Here is a 20,323-nt window from a genome sequence, read left to right as displayed (position 1 = left end):
ATGCGGCACCTGTGTCCGTGGTTCTCTAGACCTGCCTCGTCCCCGTAGCAGTGACTGGGGGTGGGGTGGAGGGTGGCGGCAGAGGGCGAGAGGGAGAGAGAAAGAGGATGCACAGGATGGGGAGGAATGTCAAGGAGGAGGCCTGGAGGGCCGGGTAGAGCATAAATGCCCTTAAAACGTCCTGAGACTGAGACGGATGAAAGCGGTTCGAAAACAAAAACAAAAAAGGCAGAATGTACACCAGCAGCCCCAATGTTTCCTGTTTTTCTAACAAATCACCAATGACTTCCAAGAAAAGCAAGCTGTGCTGCGCTCGGCCCCGGGCACAGCCGCAGAATTTGCACATCTGGCTGTGCTTCGAGAATGGTACCCGGGCACAGGATGTGGCAGAGCCACCCGAAAGGTCGCAGCTCGAGGACACTCGGAAACGGAACGCTGCCTGGGAAACAGGGAAGCAGAAGGTCCGTGGGGCTCAGAGGACCCTTTTGGAGGATGCACGTGGATGGGCTGCTCCCATGCAGGACTGAATCCTTGAGAACTTCCGGTCAGGAGTATGTGGGGCGTTCCAGGGAGCAGACAACTCGAGAGCCGCAGGCTGCCATCCCTCCCCCACCCCTGCAGAGATCCCACTGAGCCCCACCAGAAACACCCCCCTCACCCCTTCCCCCCCCCCGGAGGCAGGGCTGGGAAGGAGGCTACCAGTAGGGGCTGTGGATGGAGGAGGGGGGACAGAAGTGCCCCCGCCTCCCTCTGCCTTCAGCCTTCACTCCTACTTGGCTGCTACTCCAGTGGGTAGACCCAATTCTCAGGTCGACACCATACACATACATATTTTGCTGAACCATTTGAAAGTAAGGTGCAGGTTGCGGACATCATGACAAATGAGCAGATATCAGCAAGTTCCTATGGTTCAATCTAAGACTTTAGCATGCATCCCTTAAGGACAAGGACGTTCTCCGACCTGAGACCATTATCAGACTGAGCAAAAGAATGACAGTTACACAGGTTCGTCTGCTCTGCCCCAGGGGTGTGTGTACTCCTGCAGACCACCTGCTCTGTGCCTGACTACCCACCACCCCGGCGCCTTGGGGAGCCTCATCCGCCCAGGGGCTAAGAAGTGGGAGGAGGACGGCTGCCGGTCCTAGCAACCCTCCTACACTGGGAGTTCACGCCGGACAGGGTACAAAGCAGACATGTGAAAATCCACCACAGCCCAGTGACAACACAAAACGAGAATTCCTCCCCAGGGAAATAGAAGGCACATCCTAAGGTTGTATTTTCCAAAGATGGCCACAACATCTCCCATCCCACGGCCTCTTCTACAATGCAGCCTTGCCACTTCCCCAAGCAAGAGGTGGAATCTAATTCCCTCCCCTTAAACCTGGGCAGGCTTGTGACTGCTTCAACCGATAGATGACGGTGGAGGTGACACTGTGTGGCTTCCCAAGCTGTGCCATGAAGGTGATGCAGCTACTGCCTCATGTACTAGAAGACTTGCACTTGGAGCTCTGAGTCATTGTGTAAGAAATCTAATTACCCATTTGGGGTCGCCATGATATGAGGAAGCCCAAGCCACATGGAGTGGCCACTTTGCAGGCACTCTGATATAGAGTTCCAGGCCCCAGCTGTTCAGGTCTTCCCAGCTGAGGCCTCAGACATCGCTGAACACAGACAAGCCATCCCCATTGTACCATGCCCAAATTCCTGGCCCACAGAATCCATGAGCATATTAAAATGGTTAGAGTCTTCTACCGCTCTGTTTTGGAGTAGTTTGTTACAAGCAATAGTATCTGGAATATACATATCCAGTGGAGACCCCACACCCTGACAGAGACCAGGCGACATGACCAGAAGCCACCGGACCATGTGTTCAGAAGAGCCCAGATGGGACAGCTAGAAAGCAAGCTACTCAGAGATGGGTGCAAGCCACCAGGCAACTAAGATGATCACAGCAATTCAGAGACAAAAGGGTCCTTAATGGTGTCCAACCTAAACTCACTTACTCAAATAGAAGCTTCTCTTATGGAGTATATATGACCACAAGATACTTTGCTGGATGCTGTGGTAGATACAAATATGACTGATACACTGTCCTTCATTTCAGATACTGAGTGACACTGACACCAGCATGGCGGCTGCCACATTCTATGGACTAGAATGACCAGGGCAACATGCCAGGCACACACCTGCCTCAGGACCTTTACACCTGCTGTTTGTTCCCTCTGACTGCAGTGCTGTGCTCCCAGGTGTCTGCTTGGCTAACTCCCTCACTATTTCTGGTCTTTATGTTACGCTCTTAATGCAATCTTCTGGTAAACCTCTGGCACCTGCTGCTTTATTTTTCCACCTCTCTTTTTTTTTTTTGCGGTACGCGGGCCTCTCACTGTTATGGCCTCTCCTGTTGCAGAGCACAGGCTCCGGATGCGCAAGTTCAGCGGCCATGGCTCACGGGCCCAGCCGCTCCGCGGCATGTGGGATCTTCCTGGACCGGGGCACGAACCCGTGTCCCCTGCATCAGCAGGCGGACTCTCAACCACTGCGCCACCAGGGAAGACCTTTCTGCCTCTCTTATCACCAGCGGACACACTACTCATGTTACTTATTATATAAATAATAAATGATAACGTGCTTATTGTCTGTCTCTCTCCTCCAGCCCCATCAGAATGTCATTCCATGAGGACTTGAAAGAGTGCCTGGCACATATTTGCTGGATGAATGAACAAATAATGAATGAGTAAGTGAATGACCAAGAGGTTTGAAGAAAGAAAACAGAAGAGAGAAGCACGTGGGATCGCACACTAGCTTGACTGAGATGAGGATGCTGCTTTCCTCGTATGAATCACAGAACTGAGCCACTGCAAGGCTAGGGATGGCCGCGTGCTTCACCTGGACGGCAGCTGGATGTCTCCTTAGAGACTTAGGTTAAAACCAGGCCACCTGAGAAAGCCTTGATCCTCTGATCATCTCATCTCCTGGAAGGGCAAGGAAGCAAAGAGGAAAACTACTATTCCATCTTGTGGCTTTAATTCTGACCGAGAATAACGGAAGGTTTGTAAAATAGCAGTGAGGGGAAAACAGGGGGAAATGACCACCTCATCTCAAAGTTTGGACTAATCCCAGAAGAAAATGCTAGACAGTCAGACCCCCGTCTTAGACGTTAAGGAAGCAGACTCCTAAGAGGCCAGGAATCGGAGAGGATGGCTTAGCAGGGAGAGAAACTCAGAAAATTAAATTCTGAAGGCAAGCTACAGAGTCTCATGAAAGAGAAAAGAGGGGGGATGTCAGGGGCCAGCGTGACTTCGTGGGGTGTGTGTGAAAGTGGGACGTGAGGTCCCCAAGAAAAATCACAAAAGAGTGAGAGTGAGCATGTCACAAAAGGGAGACTTGAGAAAAACACAGAAGATGTCAAAAAGGGCCCACAGAGTTATGTCAGAGTCTAAACCTGGAGAGATTAGGCTAGCCACTCAGGAAAGATGGGGGCACAGTTACAGATGCAGGAGAGAAAGCAGAACTGCTCCGTGGCTATTTCCTCCATCTTTTTTCTCAAGGAGAACAGTTATCCTACCAGGAAGGATGGATCAAAGATGGTTTATGTAGTCAACAGCAAACATGTACTGAGTGTCTGTTATCTGAGGGTCTTACTAGGTACTGGCGGGGGGTGGGTCCAGAAATCTCAAGGAGTTCATGGTCAGAGGGGAAGATGGGCTTCTGAAGGTCACCAAGCAATGTGGTAGGACCACCAACAAGAAAAAAAAATATGAAAAAGACAGATCACCCGATAGAAAAATGGCCAAAAGACTTGAATAGACCCTTCACAAAAGAGGATCTCCAAGTGGCCAATAAACATGCCAAGGTGCTCAATTTCATCAGTCACCAGGGAAATGCAAATTCAAACCACGATGCGATGCTACTAGACATGCACCAGAATGGCTGAAAGGAAAAAGATGGAGAACACTGTGAGGATGTGAAGCATCTGGACCCCCATGACTGCAGGTGGGTGTGAATTGGTCCAGCCACTTTCCACATGGAAATCCGTTTAGCGGTACCCACCACAGCACAACCTACCCCATGACACAGCAATTCCACCCCTGGGTACACGCTCAAAAGACATGCACCAGAAAGTTCAGAGCAGCACCATTCAAAATAACCTCCAACTAGACCCTCCCCAATGGGCGAGGCATCCCGGCAGAGGTTAACAGGGGACAGGTGCGATGGAGGAGGGACAAGGTCAATTAGCAAAACTTCTCCAAGAAGGTAACTCCCGAGATAAGTCTAAAGGAAGAAGCTGCCCTGGGATTCAGGCACGGGGGTGGGAAAATGGACAGAGGCAAGAGATGTGAGACAGCTTGGTTCCTGCAGGGAACGACCAGGCATTCAGAACTACTGGAGGATAAAGCATGACACGGGCATTGGGAGATGAAGATGCCCGGGCTGGGGTGTCAGACTGAGAATGGCCTTACATGCCGAGTGAAGTGCTTAAGGGTTTACTCCAGGGCCCTGTGGAGCTACTGCAAAATTTTCAATGGGTGAGTGTCACACTGGCCTTGGGAATTAGATGATCACACCAGCAAGGGAGTCGGGGGAGCCTGGGAGGAGAAGGGTCCGCCGACACAGAGGGCTCTGAAGTCAAATAGGGAGCCCGCTGCTTAAAATGAGTTGAGGATTGCAGATGAATATAAATACCTCTCAGAGTCATAAAGAAACTTGAGGTTGTGAAAGGGAACTGCTACCAATAATCTCTGAAGGATCAGAGAAAATGAAAGATGTATGAGACAAAGACGGAGGGTGAGAAAGACAGAGAAAGACGGGGACAAACCCCAGAAGAGGTTGTCCCAATTTTGGAAAACTTTAAAAAAGGTAGAATCTTGGGGCTTCCCTGGTGGCGCAGTGGTTGAGAGTCCGCCTGCCGATGCAGGGGACGCGGGTTCATGCCTCAGTCCGGGACGATCCCACATGCCGCGGAGCGGCTGGGCCCGTGAGCCATGGCCGCTGAGCCTGCGCGTCCGGAGCCTGTGCTCCGCAACAGGAGAGGCCACAACAGTGAGAGGACTGTGTACCACAAAAAAAAAAAAAAGAGAGAGCCAAGGGTCTTCATCTGGGGGTCACCTCTCCTAAAATGCCGGAGAACTCTGCTTTTGATCCTTTAGAGCATGCCATGGTAAAAACTGTGGTAAAATATAAATAACATAAAATTGACCATTTTAACCATTTCAAAATATACAGCTCGGTGGCATTAAGTACATTTACATTGTTGTGTGACCATCACCACCATCACGTCCAGAACTTTTTCATCTTCCCAAACTGAAATTCTGTCCCCATTAAACACTAGTTTCCCACTTCACTCTTTCCCCAGCCCCTGATAACCACCATTCCACTTTCTGTCCCTACGAGTGTGACTACACTAGGTACCTCACAGAAGTCGAATCAGACAATACTGTCTTTTTATGACAGGCTTATTTCACTTAGCATACTCTCCTCAAGGTTCATCCATATTATAAGATATATCAGAACTGCATTCCTTACTGAGGCTAAATACTATTCCATTGTACGTACAGATCCCATTTTGTTTACTCATTTGTCTGTAGATAGACATTTGGGCTGACTCCACCTTTTGGTATAGGATGCCATTTTTTATTAACGGTTTTCAATAGGGCTTAGGAGGTAGGCTACTGCACAATGGAAGGGATAAAGAACTGTTATATGACAGTGAAGATTCAGAAAGATCTCAAACTAGTAAAGTTCAAATGTGGATGAGACTCATAACTGTCTTTCCATATCCATTCTCCCTTCTTCTGTAGTAATATAATTTTTTTGAAAATTTAGATTATATTTCCCAGATTCTCTTGTAGTTAAGTGTGGCCATCTGATTACCTTCTGGCCAATGGAATATAAGTAGATGTTGATAAGTGTAATTTCCAAATCATGCTTTTAACAGGAATAAGCATGCTGCCTTCTTCCTCCTTCTTCCTCTTACTAGCTAGAATGCAGATCTGATGGCAACTGCTAGAGTAGCCATCATGCACCGTGAGATGAAAGCTACATGTTGAGGAAGACAAAAACAAGATAGAAGGAGCATAGGTTCCCAGCCTATGAAGTTGTCATGTAAAGTCTGGACCACTTATGCTCAGATAGTTACATGAAGGAGAAATAAAGCTCTATCTTGTTTAAGCCACTACCATTTTGGGTCTCTCCGAAATAACAAACACCAATATACTAGCTAATATTTCAGTCAACACTGAGTTATCTAAGATGCAAAATTATGTTTTTGTTTGTCCATCACTGTGTCATTTAGATACAGTGGGTGGGATTTTCCTCAAATTTGTAGACTATGTTTTATGGTCTGACCTTAAATAGAGACTACATGATGTACCCAAAATTCCCTTGTAAAGCTGAAGTCATGCTCTAGAGAAGCAGCATACATTTCCCATATGGTGTGCCCACCTCTGTGTATCCCGCTCTGTGGGGAGCAGCAGTGACTGAGTTATTTAAAGGTCAGACATTCTTCAGAGCAAACTGGATTAACTGGCCAGCACTGAAGCAATTCAGGTTGAGAGGGTACTGTTTTGGTAAATGAATTAGAGATAATCTTTTATGGGTTGATAAGAAGGTACCATGAGAATAAAGTATGGGTATTACAAAACTCTTCCTCCCTAGACAAGATCAAATAATTTAGTGAAAAATGATGTCCTCCAAATGAAACTATGGAGATAATAAAAAGATCAGTGATTTCCTGGGGGAGGGGGAGGAGGGGAGATGAACAGACAAAGCCCAGAGGAATTTTAGGGTATTGACAATACTCTGTATAATATTATAATAATAGATATATGCCATTATACATTTATAAAACCCATTATACATTTATATGCCATTATACATTTATATATGCCATTATACATCTATAAGGAGGTGAGTGGGGTTGTATAAACCCCACTCACCTCCTTATGGTTACCAGGGGGAAAGGGTGGGGGGGCAGGGATAGACTGGGAGTTTGGGATTGACATGTACACACTACTATATTTAAAATAGATAACCAACAAGGACCTGCTGTATAGCATAGGGAACTCAGCTCAATATTCTGTAATAACCTAAATGGGAAAAGAATTTGAAAAAGAATGGATACCTGTGTGGGTATAACTGAATCACTTTGCTGTACACCTGTAACTAACACATCATTGTCAATCAACTATACTCCAATATAAAATAAAAGTTTTTTAAAAAATGTAGGTTCGTCCTTGGTTAAAAAAAAAAAAGTGCCATTCCAGTGAATGATGTTGATAATGGGAGAGGCTATGCATGTGCAGAAATCTCTGTACCTTCCTCTCAGTTTTGTTGTAACCCTACAGTTGCTCTAAAAAATTAACTCTTTAATTAAAAAAATAATAATGTTCCCACCTCCATCTACTGAGCAGGTCTTAGGAGTAATGCAGTCAATGGGAAGTAATCTCATCTTCAAAAGCACTGGATGGGGTTGGGGGAGGAGGGGCAATGGGACTCTCTGAGAGGACTGAGCTCTGGACCCAACCATGAGGCCAACCCAACCCCTCCAACATTCCCTCTACAGGAGCCTTGACGGGAACCCAGTAGGGATGAGGGCTGGCGCAAGAAGGGGCGTTCTCAGCCGCTACACCCATCTCAGGGAGAATGTGGGACAGTGATAGCACCTGGGCCGGGGAGGGAGGATAAGGGGAATGGGAAGTTGGTGGTATTTCCTTCTGCATCCATGGCATCCAGTACTTGGCCCAGTATTGAGGGCTTGCTTCTGTCAATTCCCACACGTCCCTGCCATCTTGTTTTTCCAGCTGACTCAGGTGCCTTCTAGAACGAACTCCTCTCCCAACCCCGGAACAGCTCACACGCCTTGGACCTGAGTTCTGTAGCCTCACTTGTTCAGAAATGTGTTTTCCTGATGCCACACAAGGCTAGTCCCTGCTCAACTCAACTTCTCACCTCCCTTCTCAACCCCAGCCCTCAGGCCAACCTCTGCCACTTTCAAGTAGGAGGTTTGAGTATCAGATTCTTCAAGGGCTGTGCCCTTATTGTTTTCTTCCTTTGCACTTTACAGCAAACCTCCCTACACAAACCAGGATTATCGCACCATGACCGGCAGGCTAATGTGTTGGTGGCACAGGTGTCCCTTGCACCTCTACCCTGTGGGGGGAGGGGCAGCTCACGTTCTGCATCTTTTTTCTAATGGGTTCAGAGAAAGAGTTCACCACAGAAAACAATCTCAGGTCCTCAGAAGTCATGTAAAGAGGGTGAGCCCCATCTTTGGATCACCCACTCACTAGAGAGAGAACTTGGAGTATTCCTGTCCCCAGAGCCAAGAGATCATGAGGCACGTTCCCAGACCTTTCCAGGTGCTTATGTTGGAAACTAGAGACAGCCAGGGGCCCTGGACACAGGCCTGTGTTCTTGTGGGTGCCATGCCGGTTGGTTCCAGGTTGGTGGGTGGGCCAGTCTCAGTCCATTTCTCAGGTGGGCACAGAGAGGCGCATCACTCTCCACCTTGGATGAACTCGGAAGTAGAATGAAAAGCTTCTCTCTCCTGGGGAGGCCTTTCCATGACTCTCTCCTTCCCCCAGAAGGCCTTCTTTCCTCCCCAAAGCATAACTCCCTTCCAAAAAAAAAAAAAAAAAAAAAGGAAAGGAAAAAGAAGCTCATCCCTGCTTTGGAGTGACCGAAGGGAATCACTTTTCACTCTGATGGGCTGCACATTAGACCAGCAGGGCCACGATTGTTAACAATGCTTTAGAAGCTGTAAAGGGCAATGTGCAAATTAATAATAATTATCAGTCATACTTAATTTTCTCCCAGTTTAAAAACTTGACCTCATTCCACTTCACCCTTGGTGTCTTCCAGGGTCAGCATGGCCAGGCGCCCCCTGGGATGTCTGAAGAATCCTCAGAAATCCTCCAAGCATTTCATTGCCCGACTCCCCTTAAGACACAGCTCCTGATTGCCCCACAGCCTGCCTGGTAGGCTGACAGGAAGCCCCTCTGCCTTGTAAACACCATGTTGCAAACAGACACTTCCCTAGGCTCGTGTAAGGCGGGGTCACCAGCCTGGGAGTGGCTTGTCCCCGGGCAGCTCCCCAGGGCTTCCCAGCTCCCTGACTTAGAGAGCTGCTGCCTTGAATCTGAGTAACTTGGAGGGTGGGACAGACGTTCCCAAGGAGGCAGGGCTTAGCAGCTGGAGTTTGCCAGGGGCTCCGGGGTCTGAAGCCCCCCAGAGGAGGACATCTGCCTTGTCCTGCCCGTACTGGAGTGCAAAGACACAGGGCTTTGCCCCTTCAGATGCCCACAGAATCCAGGGAGATGCCTGGAGGGTGCATCCCCAGAGGATGACTGAACCCCACAAAGATCTCAGACATTAGCTACCAGGGCTGACCCAGGCCTCCTCTGTACTGGCTGATGTACCAGGCAATCATTCATTCACCAGACACGAACTGAGCACCACCAGATGCTGGCCCTGCGGTGGGGAGCTGGCACTGAACAGGATGGTTGGGAAGTTTTCCTCATCAGGAGGGGGATGCGAGAGGTAAGAACACCCATCAGGTCTTGGGGGACCTGAGTCAGGCAGTCTGGCTGGAGGAGAGGGTGTGGATTCATGGAGAAGATACGAAGACAGGACTCAGCTTTGAAACTAGAACACAAGACCTTGGACTTTGGACTTTCCCTAGGAGGCGGGTGGCACCAAAGGCTTCTGAGTATGGTGACGAAGGAGTTTCTTTAGAAGAATCTCCTGGGGAAGCAAGGAAGAGAGCAGGGCCCTGAAGGCCCATGAGCAGGCCTACAGTGACGGTGACGAAAGCTGAGTGGGGTGGCCAGGAGGACGATGGGGAAATGAGAAGAAGCGAGCACCCCGGGGGAAAGGAAGCACCATCAAGGCTGGCTGGAGAGTGGAGACAGGAAGAGGGAGGAAGGACTCAGAGGTGACTGCAACATCTCCAGACCAGGAGTCTGGTTTCACTAGAGACCCCCAAATGGGGAAGTCTGGAGAGGAAGCCTGCTCTGTGGATGAAGAGTTGGGCTGTGGGCGTGTGTTGATGTTGAAATGGTGAAAATGACCAGCATGGGCTTGGAGACAAGGGTCTGGGGTGAGGGAGCTAAGCACATCCAGGGCTGGCAAGAAGAGAAATGTGCAGAGGAACGCCAGGAGGTGCACACGGTGAGGAAGAGGCTCTAGGAAGGGGTGCTGGGCAGCAAATGCTACGGAAACTGCAGAGAGAGATGCATTTGGGAGGAGGCCATTGGAATCTGCCATTACAAGGCCACCAATGACCTCAGAGGAAGCCATCCAGTAGAGAAGCCTGGGCAGAGGGGGGCAGGGCACCACCGTGAGCAGGAGGACTTTCGTCTCTGCGAGTCTCGCCATGACATGGGTACCATGAAGGAAGGAGTGGGTCCCCTCTCTGCTCAGCCCATCAGGGCAGCTCCTACTGATGCACTCTTGGACAGCAGACTTTGAAAACTCATGGGGTGTCAGAATATACAGCCCATTGATCCAAGAGGGAACAGGCTCAGAGAGACAAGGAGGTGAGTGGGGGACAGCTAGGATGAGACAGCTCATCTTCCATCCCCGTCCTGGAGCCTGAACATCACACCACAGCCCCCGTGTTCTCTTAAGCACAATAACAGGCCAAGGAGAGCTCTGAGTTTTGGGTTTTCTCAAAATGAAACTCCCAAGATGTCAGTACAGAAGTGAATGCAAAATGCAAAGGCCCACAAAACGTTGGCTCGAAAACCCCAAGAACAAGAGGCCATTAATTCCCAGCACAACCTGGTTGGGTAGGTTGGTCCTGAGAGTTTATCTGTGACAGCCACACAGGAAGGTGACTCTGAAGTAGTCTACTTCACCAGGTGTTGGAAGGAGTCAAGAACAAGAGACCCCCACCACCATCACAAAAGCCCCTTCTCCAGCACAGGATATGGGCAAGCATCCTGGTGTCCACTCATGATTCCAGGGTCTCACCATGGACGGCTCCGGTTTTCTAACCACCAACAGGCTCCTGCTCTGGGGAAACGGGTTGTGAAGTAGGGCTGTGGGATTCGTAAGGGAACTGCCCAGCTTTGGGATCTGTTTATTCAAGGCCATTGAATTTCTTAAATTCAAATTATGTTCTCAGAACAACCAATTTTTCTACAGCCAGTATGACACAGCCACTGTGATTTGGAGAACTACCAACTCTTAGAAACGACGTGATCTCAGTCTCCATTCTCATGGCTTTAGTTTCTACATCTGACAGGTATTTTCCCTGAATACTTCTCCCAATGGGGAACTCACTACCACAAGGCCGCCCATTCCATTGTTAATCTGGTCTGACTTTCTCCAAGATCTTCCTTGTGGCGAGCTGAGGTCTATTTCCTTATAATTTCCCTTCATTAGTCCCTTTTCCTTCTTGGAGAATGACCTCCACAGGGCAGGTCTTCACCTTTTCCAAAGGATGTTGCCCTTCAAACATCTAAAGATAGATATGACTTCTCCCTTACATCCTCTTCTTAGAGAAAAACATCTCTCCATCTGTAAACATTTTGTATTATGCCATCACTATCTTGGTTACCTTTCTCCGGGTATAAGGTGGTTTATCTGCATCCCCACTAAACGCAGCACCTGGCCTTGAACTGCTCTCCAGATGGATGGAAGCATCTAAGAGTGGAAATGGGCCTTCCCTTAGCCAAAGGGGCAGAGAAAGTTGGGACTCATGGGAATTACTGGCTGACCGTTGGAGGCCCAAGAACCAAAGACGACTCTCAGGTTCCAACTTGGGAGCACTGAGGTGCTAGGTGTGTACGTGGGAGGACTGAGGAAGAGAGAAAAGGAGAGGAAGGCTTGGGGGCTGGGAAACCAAGAATCCAGCAGTGGAAGACCTAAGACCAGAGCTGTTCTCCCAGCTGCCAAGGAACAGATCATTCCCAGCTCTACAAGCTATCCGCAGGGTGCAGGACGAGATGAAATGCCTCCAAACCCAGCACGTCACAAAACCAGTGCATCACAACCTGACAACGGCAGTACAGGAAAGGAAAATATAGGCCGACCTTACTTGCGAGCATAGATGCAAAAATCCTAAAGGGAATCGCAGCAAATCAAACCTAGCACTGTACTGAAAGAACAAAACGCCTTGACCAAGTAGAGTTTATTCCAGAAGTGCAAGCAGAACAGGAGGAAGTTAATAATATAACATGTCATGCAAATCTATCTCAAGGTGAAAGAATACAAGAGTTTCCTAGTAGATGCTTCAAGTTGTAGTTGACAAACCTAACTTCCATTCATGCTTTAACAAATCCTTAGAAATGAGGAATTGAAGAAAACTTCCTTCACACGTGACACTTGACTTCAAGGCATCGGCTCTTAAAGAGCTGTGACCACATCAGTGAAACAAAGCCTCAGGCTCACGCCGGTCCCTGGGCACGCGGGAGGCCATGAGAATATAAACGGCAAAAATAGCAGCAGTGGCCGCCTCTCTGCTTCCTGGACAGTGTCTATTTGTGCGAATAGGCACAAACACGCACCTTCTCTGGTCTCATGGTCTCTGGCTTCTCTGGAGCCTTTAATCTAGCTCCCTGGTTGGGGGGCAGATCAGAGGGCTTCTTTTAAGGACACCACTAGCCAAAGTAATGTTCTTTAATCATCTTGGAAACGGACTGAATTCAAGACTTGACAATAAACTCAGAAAGCATGCATGTGGCTTGGGACCGGTCCCTGCACAGAGCCCCGAGATCACCCCAGGGAGTCACCAGTGGCCTCCTCTGCAGCCTGCATGTGTTCACTACCCATCATCACCCCACCTTGCCTCTGACAACAGCTGACTCCTGCGTGGAGCTGTGCTGGGCGTTAGCCAAAGAAATCAGTGAAGAGAAAGTCCTGTTTTCTAGAACAGAGGCTATTCACCTGGGTTCCGTGGTGGACAGCAGAGGTCTAAGAAGACCCTGAGGTTTTCTGCAAAACTTTGCAAGAGCGTGTGTGTGTGCACACGTGTGCCTTTTGCCAGGGAGCTAGGGGGTGGAGGAGATGATCTATCACTTTATCAGTTTTTCAAAGAGGCCCGTTATTGAGAAAGGGTTCGAAACTCTTCCATAAGAGCTGCAGGTGTGGATGTGATCTCACCCAGAAAATGCACTGAGGAGGTGGGTGGCCTCAGCCCGGCTGCATGGAAATGGCTGTGGGGAGAACTGCCTGACACGAGTCAAAACCACCAAGCCATTCAGGAACAAATGCTCAGACCCAAAAGCCAGAGGTACGTCCGCAGAGACCTCGTTGTCTTGGGAAGAAAACTTGGGATGAAGAAGAAGGATGTGAAGGCTGAAGAGGTGACTTCTTAGAGAATACACAAAATCAGGGTTGCTTAACCCTGCAAGGACAGCAGCTCCAAGACAGACAAAATGAAGGGCCAGTGGACTACGCGGTGGTTTTCTGTGGATGGCCAACATAAAAGCACACATGCAGGGGACTCCTGCGGGGAGCCCCGGCAGCAGCAACGAAACACGTTCTCTGGCGATGATCAGTGCAAAGGAAAAGGGAGGCGCCCCCTAACAGGGCTTATGGCCTTAATGTCGTGAAGCCAGACCTTGGAACATGGGGGAGGGGCAAGGAAGGAGGAGATGGGGCACAGGGGATGAGCCCATGGTCTATGCCAGAGTTATCTCACCTGGTTCTCGCAGGAGAGGAGGACCCCACACCCCACAGAGATGCCGAAGGGAATACCTGAGAGGGTGCACCCAAAGGGCGCTTAGTATGTGTCTACTCAGTGTTAGGAATTATTTTTCTTAGCATTGCTATTTTCTTCTATTTTGTATCTCTCAAGTCTCAACTCGAATGTGACTTCTTCAGGGAAGCCTCTCCTTAACCCCCAAACTATACTGGGCTCCCTTTCCGTACTCTCAGAGGACCCCATCATTGTCACGATTGTTATTACGTGATATGTGTCTAGTGTCCTGCCCACTAGACTAATTTCCACGAGGGGAGGAACATTATCTGTCGCCCTCAGGATCCTCAGATCCCAGCACATGCCTGGCACCCGGAAGGTGCTCCGTGCAGAAGTGCTAAGCCAAGGAACGACACGTTGGAGGTGAGGAAGGGGCCGTGGAAACCATCTCTTGTGCACTTGGAGGGAGACAGGGAAACTGACACCCAGAGACGTGCACGGACTCACCCAGGGTCACAGGGCTGGGAGCGGAGGAGTCGGGCAGGAACGCGGTCCCTTGACTCCACAAGAGGCAGAAGCTGCCTTTAGTCATCACAGCTCAGCCCTGCCCCCCAAGAGGAAACCACACAGACTCATTTGCCTAGGTCAACAACAACAGCAGCAAGACTGGAGGACACGAAAATGAACAGTGCACCACTCCCTCCGGACCCCACCCTCTGCCCCTCACACCACCCTGTACTCGCATCCTCCACTGTTGCTACGCGGGGATTTCTCACCTGAGAGATCCCGGGGAGAGATCCTGCAGTGGTGATGGCTGAACAGCCAGGCTGAGCATCAGGTGGCTCTGGTGAGCCAGCCACCAAGTCACTGGTCAGACCCTGCAGGCCAGACGGGCCAGTGCTCTGGTAGGACATGAAAGGCACGGTGAGGACGGAAGGATAGGGTGGCCAGTGCTATGGAGTGAGGAGGGGACTGGGAAAGACTTTAAAGATGATGAGGTTGGAGCTGGGCATCCAAGGATGAATTCATGGTTCACTGGGCAGGCAGAGGAAGGGAAGGGCAACGTGGAGGGAAGGAAGAACACGTGCAAAGGTACAGAGGTTTGCCCGAGCTTCAGGAGGTGAAGCAGGCAGGGTGAGCAGGGCTGGGGGGCAGGGGGCCTTGCTAGCCACGCTAAGGGTTACGGACCTCCTCCAGAGGGCAAGAGCAGCTCTGAAGGATCTGCAGCTGAAAAGCGACTTGCTCAGATTGGTTGCCTTACATCACTGTGGCAACAGGAGAGAGGCTGGACTGGGAGTTGGGGAAGGCTGGAGGCAGGCGTCTCCCACTGAGGACAAACTCTAAAGCTCAAGGCCATGTGCCCCAACTGCTAGACCCGCTAGACACAAGAAGGAGCCAGTGTCTGCTCTGTGCCACCAGGCACCCACTTTTTCCCATTCATCGGCCGGCCCCCACCCTCCAATCGCATGCACCTTGCTACAGCTATACCTCGCGTATCCGGAAGTCACTTAGTTGATAACCCAACTATCCATAACCTCCCAGCCACTAGCCTGGAAGCAAACAGAAAAGACCTGGAGACGGCCACGATTCAGGCCCCCAAAGTCATGCCCTACAAGCCACGATCTCCACAGGCACAGACAGGCTGCCACTTGGGCTGGGTCATCTCTGGTCATCAGCCCAGCTCTGGTGCTTCCTAGCAGTGCGGTCTCGGCCCCCAGTTTCCCCCCCACGTGAAATAAAGATAACAGCTGTAGCGACCTCAGAGTGTGGCTGTGAAGATTAAAGGAAATGGAGAAGTACTTAGCCCACTGCCCAACACCATGAAATTATAGCTAAAGGGGGAAAGGACAAAAAAAAAGATGACAGAAGTTCTGCCCCGAGCAGACCCAAGGTACAATATGGCAGGTAGAACCATTTGATATTTTCAAGAAATTATTAAATCACATACCGTGTGCTAGATTTACAAAGGTAAGCAACACATTTTACAAAGATTTCCTTTAAAACTGGATATCATGGGGCTTCCCTGGTGGCACAGTGGTTGAGAGTCCGCCTGCCGATGCAGGGGACACGGGTTCGTGCCCTGGTCCGGGAAGATCCCACATGCTGCGGAGCGGCTGGGCCCGTGAGCCATGGCCGTTGAGCCTGCGCGTCCGGAGCCTGTGCTCCACAACGGGAGAGGCCACAACAGTGAGAGGTCTGCGTAACACAAAAAAACCCCACAAAAACTGGATATCATGAAAGGTTTTGGTGTTTAGAAGGTAGAGCTACTGGAAAAGGTGATGTGTGCAAATTCACTTACAAGAATGACATAATTCTGTGTGTACCTGTGTACATCAAAAGCATCCCCCCATATCTGTAAGACACACATCGTGTTTAACAGAATTGAATAAGATGCCATCAGTTGGACCTAAAGACTGTCATACAGAGTGAAGTAAGTCAGAAAGAGAAAAACAAACACCGTATGCTAACACATATATATGGAATCTAAAAAAAAAAAGAAAGAAAAAAAAAGATCAGAAGAATCTAGGGGCAAGATGGGAATAAAGACACAGACCTACTAGAGAATGGACTTGAGGATACAGGGAGGGGGAAGGGTAAGCTGGGACAAAGTGAGAGAGTGGCATGGACACATATACACTACCAAATGTAAAATAGATAGCTAGTGGGAAGCAGCTGCATAGCACAGGGAGATCAGCTTGGTGCTCTGTGACCACCTAGAGGGGTGGGATAGGGAGGGTGGGAGGGAGGGAGATGCAAGAGGGAAGAGATATGGGGACATATGTATATGTATAACTGATTCACTTTGTTATAGAGCAGAAACTAACACACCATTGTAAAGCAATTATACTCCAATAAAGATGTTAAAAAATTAAATCACTTTTTCGACTATAGGACTTCTCACAGACTCTAGTGTGCTAACGTGCTTGATAAATCTCTAAGGAAGAAATAGGGTTTCCTATTTCATGAACTTTTAGACAGGAGTCCTCTTCTTTTTTGTGGAACATCTTGCAGGACAGATGGAACAGTTTTAGAAACTCTGATTTAGTAAATTAAAAAAAAGATGCCATCAATTGTAAGATGCACCATTATTTTGTGTGCCATTAAGGAAGAAATATTGCTGCCTATTATAATGGTAAAATACCACTGATGGTAAGATGCATCTTGATTTCAGAATTGTTAAAAAAAAGCGAAAATATGTACATCTTCAAATTGATGGAATATCCTAATATGTAATATATGTTTGCTGTGGGAGTGTCTCATCTTGCCTTTGGGCAGAAGTCAGATGTAGTCTTTTCTTTGTCCGCCTCCCACCCCATCTATGCCAGAAGCTCAAAACTCACACCTCTCCCTTGAGCTGCTGGCGACCACCCTATCTTGCCCCTCCAGAAGCTTCCTCTCTTAAGAAGCTGATCCAGGCTTTCAGCCCACCCACAGACAAGCACCAGACAAGCCTTCTGGTTCATAGAGGTCCCACAGGGCTGGCCAGCTCGGCTTCTTGGGATGAGCCTCTCTGAACTAAGACCAAGTCAACACTATTTGAGTGCTTGTCTGAACCCAAGCTGGGGCCTCCAACGCTGGGCTGCCCAGGCAAAGGCGACTGGCTCTCCTTCTCCCACTTCTCAGCCAGTAAACTTGTGATCAACCACTAACCTGGGACTACGGAGCAGCCTCCAGTGTGGAGCCTCCCCATCACGACCCTTCCAGTAACCCCAAACATGCTTTTCACCCAGTTAGCTTCCACTTGATTCTTCTCGAAAGAAACGAAAAGGGGTGCATGGGAGGGAGGGAGGGACAGGGAGGGGAGGCAGAAGGTCTTCTTCCACTACAGCTTGTGGAGAGAAGATAATTTGTCATCCCTCACCTAAGAGATTGGCAGGGGTCTTAAAATCCCAATGAGGCCCAGCATACAAAGACCCTGAGCTGTCCCTACCCAGCGTCCCAGCTAGTTATTCTCCAGAAAGCAGAGGAGGGTATCCTGAAGCAGGAAGAGAGAACTGGACCGTTTGAAACTGTCTTCTCTGTCTTCCTGGACCCACACCGCGGTGGCCACACTGAGGAAGCAGGTAAGCACAAGACGTCCACTCCCTTGTTCTGCAAACACGCAGGGAGCGGCTCCCTGTGCCAGCCGGGCCCGGCTGGGGCCCCCCGGCCTCCTTTCCACACCACACAGGGTTCCCAAGCTACGGCACCAGCCCCATCACTTCAGGAGCTTATTCAAATTTTAGAAAAACACAGATTCCAGGCCCCACCCTTGGAAAGCTGCGCTGTAGGGGGTGCCTGGAGAATGTGTGTTTTAACAAGTGCTGGGAACCAGTGCCCTACTGGGTGGTCCCAGGCCAGGAGGAAGGGCGGTGTGGAGGAGAAGACAGAACGACCACACAGGCAGGAAGAGAAGGGGATCCAGACAGGACCCTGGAGGCAGACCTGGCCTACTTCTGGCCCGCATTTCGCCTAAACCCTCTCCTCTCTGCAGGAGGCTTGTAACTCACTTGATACCACATCCTGCTGCTTTCATCTCGCCTTCCTTTTCCCTCTGAACAATCTCCTTCCTCCTACTGACCTGAACTTCTTGCTTATTTACCCCAGGCCTGGGATAGGCCAGCACGCACGCCCACGCGCACACACATGCACACACGCACACAGAGTCACACAGGGACACCCGGGGTGTAAACACGAATCCGCTGACAGCAGCCACTGTCTGGGGACCCGCGCTCGCTAGAGGTCCTGGTGGCTAAGGACCCCTTCTGCCAAGGCTCACCGAGAGAGCTCTCAGACGGGAGGGCAGACTCTTTGACCCCACGACAAAGGGCGGCCTTAAAAGAGGCAGCAGAAGGCTGTGGCCACGCTCGGACCGCACAGACACGGCCAGCAGTGGCTACTTAGATAAGGATGGACAGTCGCCGAAACGCCCTTCTATCTCCGGGATTACTGGGCACGTGTCTATGCGGATCCCGTCCCCGGCAGTGGACCCTATTCACGGAGCCAGAAGACAGCAGGCTCTGTCCAGCCCACCCGCTGCAGCTGATGCTCTGAGGGCGCAGGGCTCCCCGACGGTCCGCGGGCAACTCTGTCTCGGCCTCGGGCCCCCACGCGTGCCCTCCGCGCCCCCGCGCCCCGGCCACACACCTGCAGTCCCCGCTGGGCGCCGAGCCCCTCTCCAGCGGCGACTCCCTGCGACTCCGGGTACGGTCGGGACCACCACGCCCGAGCTGGAGACGCGCGCGGTGAGTCCCAGCATCTATCCGGGCTCCGCTCCGACGGCGGGCTGGGGGCGGGGCCACGCCGGGGCCGGGCCTGCTCGGGACGGGAGCGGGGCGGGGCTGGCCGCCCAGCCGGCCTCTAGCGCCACCTGGTGGCCGGGCAGCGTAGGCGAGGCGCCGGCCTGACCCAAGCGTCCTCGGAGTCTGGCCAGAGCCCGCCGCGCGCCTGAGAAGCAGCCCCAGCTCTGAGCCCGTCTGCCCTCGGAAGGAACAGCCCTGGCAGGGGGCGGGCACGGCAGAAGGGACGCCAGCAGCGAGCACCAGCGACCCCCCAGGAATGAGGTGAGGTGAGCCCGGGGGAGCGGAAGCGCGGCTTTGGCCGGGGCTGGATGGGTGGGCGGAGCAGGAGAGGGGCCTGGGGTGAGGGCTTCGGGGAAAGAGGAGAAAGGGGAAGCTCCGACGAGCTGCTTCCTTCTCTCACTGCGACCGAGCGCCCCCACTTCCTCCTCCTACTTCTATTTTCTTGAGGTGTTGTTAACATTTAAAATGTCTGCACCCCTGCTGTGCAGACGGGTGCCGTGACCCTCACCCTTCGGCAGAAACCTTCCTAGAAATACCAGCCGATCCAGACTTTGCGCACTGCTGCTCCAGCCTCTGGTCTGACTTTCTCTTCTTCCACCACCAGTGGCTGTGACTTCAGCCATTTCTCGGCTCCTGAAGGCGGGTTGGGGTAGTCTCCAGAGTCGAGGCCCTTTTCTGGCCGCCCTCTTTCTCCCCACAGGCCACGCGGCAGATGTAGTTTTACCGGAGCTGGAAGAACTCTTCGTGGGATCCCGGAAGTCACTGCACTACCCTGTGCCTCCGTTTTCTCATTGCAAACTGGGAATGAGAAGGTTGGCTACTGTGCTGACAGCCCTGGAAACGAAAGAATCGCAGTTTATGTCAGAGTTTGCAAAGGGCAAGGCTGGAATTTCCATTTCCACTCTTGAACGGGACTCTGTGTCACAATATCTGTTAGAGGCGTTCAAAATTGGCCACAAGATCAGCCGTTATTGTTGGTCAAAAGCCACAGCCCTACCTGAGGCGTTGAGAGATGTGAACGACAATGATTTTTCTTTTCCTGACTCGCTAAATACCAAGAAAAAGCAACTTCCCCAAAAACATAGAAACAGAAAGTACTCTTGGACGAACGCAGAGAATTGATTCCAGCCTACAGTTAGAGATGGGAAGGCGCCCAGAACCATCTAGTACTTCTACTCCTCATCCACCACCCGGACCTTCACACCCACCATTTTACAAATAAGGAACCAGAGTCACAAAGGCTGTGAGAGGATGTGCCCGAGGTCATACGACTTGAGAAGGGTGGCCAAGGGCTCTGGTCTCCCTTGTCCTTACTTTTTCCACCACAAAACAAGGAGAAGGGGGAAGATGGAGACAGCCCAGACATGGCCAAGTAGGGAAGAAGGGGTAGAACGGCTCT

At 50.7% G+C, this 20,323-nt stretch overlaps 1 protein-coding gene across 3 annotated transcripts in view; it reads right to left on the bottom strand.

Moving 5' to 3' along the window:
* Positions 1-19,119, bottom strand: part of PIK3R5 (phosphoinositide-3-kinase regulatory subunit 5) — a 69,756-nt gene extending 50,637 nt beyond the window's left edge. For all 3 annotated transcript variants that reach the window (XR_014291918.1, XM_082603940.1, XM_082603941.1), the window contains exon 1: positions 18,770-19,119. The gene's annotated coding sequence lies outside the window, so the exon portion shown is untranslated. The remainder of the gene's footprint in view (positions 1-18,769) is intronic.
* Positions 19,120-20,323: the final 1,204 nt, after the last annotated feature.

Source organism: Mesoplodon mirus (assembly GCF_964341445.2).
Source record: "Mesoplodon mirus genome assembly, chromosome: 18".
Classification (NCBI taxonomy): Eukaryota; Metazoa; Chordata; class Mammalia; order Artiodactyla; family Ziphiidae; genus Mesoplodon; species Mesoplodon mirus.
Note: the sequence above shows the minus strand (reverse complement) of the source record. Positions and strands in the feature narration are given on the sequence as shown.